Genomic DNA, 3276 nt, shown 5'->3' on the forward strand with positions numbered 1-3276 from the left:
GTATATATATATATACATATGTATATATATATATACATATGTATATATATATATATATATATGTGTATATATATATATATATATATATATATACATACATGACGGACTTCTTTCAGCTTGTCTACCAAATCCACTCACAAGGCTTTGGTTGGCCCAAGGCTATTGTAGAAGACACTTGCCCAAGGTGCCACATGGTGGAACTGAACCTGTAACCCAGGACCATGTGCTTGGGAAGCAAACTTCTTATCACTCAACTAAACTGTTTATTATTTTTACAGTTTAACCCCAGGGCTACTCTGCTTGAACATGTCTATCCAATTGTGACTATACTGTTGTGTTTCCAGAAATAATGTATCCAGAACTACATTATTCAATATATCCTTTCTTTTTAAGGTTGAAGGGAGACTTGGCTATTGTTTGTAGCAAGACATGCAACCATTTTTGTTCATTTTGTTTTTTGAGTAAAATTCAAAACCAATATTTAGGTATTTGTACATCTTTTATTCAACCACATATGTCCTATTTTGTTCCACTACCTTTTGATATCTTTAAAGCTGTTTCCTGATTCCATTATCATGAACGCTAGTTTTAGCAAATGTGATTGCTCAAGCTTTCTGTTTTGTAATTTTATTTGCTATAAGATATTTTGTGTAGCATTTAATGTTTAAAAATATGTTGTTTCGAAAATACACAATATATTTGTACATATCTAACTGATCACTCTTGTGAAACTATGTCATTTTTGAAGTACTTTTTTGATGTTAGTTAAAATTCTGCTTTTGTAATAAAGATCTACTGGTAAAATGTTATGTGTATACATGTGCACACTACCATTTGTATGTGTGATGACAGATAGAAAAAAAGAGTGAGTTGGGGAGATGTACGTTGTTGACATGAGCATATGTATAAATACAAATAACATTGACATATTCAAAACCAAGCTGGAAGCTTATGCTTGTTTTCTTAAATATGGCATAGAGTAATTAAATATGTAAATGTTCACCTTCCTAAAAGAGCATTGATACATTTAAAATTTTTGACTTTAGAAACATCAAACATCTATGTTAGGAAAAAGTGTGAAGTTTATCCACCTGGCAACTGATGTTAATTAAGTTGTTATAACACTAATTCTGTTTGTTATTGCTTTTAATTGATATAATTAATTGAATAGTTGGATATACAAAATTGCAAGCACATTAAGTAGCTAAAACTACTATGTATGTTTATAATACTCTATTTGTTAATTTGTATTATATATCATACATAATATGTATACACACATATTATTATATGAAAACTCACATCTTATTTTGCTGGGTATGATGGCAAGTGTCAGCTGTCCACAGCCAGCAGACTAAGGTGACACTTGTTTACTGGTCATGCTTCAACAACTCTGCTAAGAATTCTTGCAGTTCCAAGCAATGTTGATTTTTGTAGGTGTTCTACCTTCACGTTTGCATTAATCTCTTTCAGCCATATTGGTAGTTGAGCGCTGATACTTCCATTATTATTGTTATCATGTCTGTTCTCTTCCTTGACCACAACCTTCGTATTCCCCATTTCAAATCATTGTAGTTGCTTATTTTTCCTTCATTCACATAGATCCTGTTGTCACTAGGGCAAGCTATGTCCATCATCATACATGTTCTTTCTTTTTACTCATCACAACAATGTCCAGTTTCATATGTCTGGTTAGGTCATTGCACTGGATCATTGCATCCCACAGGATTTTGCAATTTTCCTTTTTGGTGACTCCTGAAGTTTGTTCATACCATTATTATTATTATTATTATTATTATTATTATTATTATTATTATTATTATTATTATTATAAGGCATTGAGCTGGCAGAATTGTTACTATGCTGATTCATCAGTCTTCATGTTACAAGTTCAAATTCTGTTGAGGTCAACTTGCCTTTTATTCTTTCAGGGCCAGTAAAATAAGTACCAGTTGAATATTGGGTTGATGAAATTGACTTCCACCCTTTCTCAAAATTGCTGGTCATGTGCCAAAATTTGAAACCATTACTGCTGTTGTTGTTTTGAAGGCAAAGCTGACAAAAACATGGTGCATCAAGCAAAATGCTTTGTGGCATTGCTATTTGGTCATCTCTTTATGTTGAATACAAACCCTGCTAAGCTCAACTTTGCCTCTCTTTTGGGGGATCAATAAAATAAGCATCAGTTGAGCACTGAAATCAATGTAATCAACTAATCCCTACTACAAAATTTCAGCCCTGTACCTACAGTAGAAAGGATTATTATAATAATTATTAGTCCTTGGGTTGTGGCTTTTCATCCATCTTCACATTCTGAATTCAAATTCAACCAAGGTCAAATTTACCTTTTATCCTTTAAGGGTCGATAAATTAAGTACCAGTCAAGTACTGGGATCGAAGTGATCGATTGTCCCCTTCCCCACAAAATCTATGCCTTGTGCCCATAGTAGAAAGGATTATTAATCCTTGGGTTAGCACTTTTAAGGATCTACTTGTTTATATTCACACAAGTAGCTGATTAGCATTTACTTTATCAGCTTTACAGTGTTGTTAGACAAGGTTTGCTAAGATTTGATATCAGAACATGTAAGGGTATGTGATCAAATACCGCGAGGTATTTTACACCATACATTAAATTCTACTGCTTACACACACACACACACACACACACACACACATGCTTATTTGTACAAACAAAAGGAAAAAGCACCTGACATATATTGTATAGAGGGTAAATATTTGTGCTTGACAGATGCAAAATGTACACCTGATCATTTGGATCAGTCAAATTGTTCATAATGTAGATGTTTTCTAAAACCCTAGTCACATTTAGTGACATTTGTAATTCTCCTTTTTGGTGAAACATTAACTGCTGTCTGGTAAGAAGCTTGCTTCCCAACCATATGGTTCCAGGTTCAGTCCCACTGTGTGGTACCTTGGGCAACTGTCTTCTCAGGCCAGCCAAAACCTTGTGAGTGGATTTGGTAGATGGAAACTGAAAGAAGTCCATCATATATATGTATATATTTGTGTATGTGTCTGTACTTGATCCCCCATCATTGCTTGACAACCAATTTTTGTGTGCTTACATTCCCATAACTTAGCGGTTTTGGTGAAAGAGACTGATAGAATAAGTACTAGGCTTACAAAGAATAAGTCTTGGGGTTGATTTGTTCAACTAAAGGTGGTGCTCCAGCATGGCCACAGTTAAATGACTGAAACAAGTAAAAGAATAAAAGAATATGTATATATATATATATATATATATATATATAT

The sequence above is a fragment of the Octopus bimaculoides genome, chromosome 5, assembly GCF_001194135.2.
Source record: "Octopus bimaculoides isolate UCB-OBI-ISO-001 chromosome 5, ASM119413v2, whole genome shotgun sequence".
Lineage (NCBI taxonomy): Eukaryota > Metazoa > Mollusca > Cephalopoda > Octopoda > Octopodidae > Octopus > Octopus bimaculoides.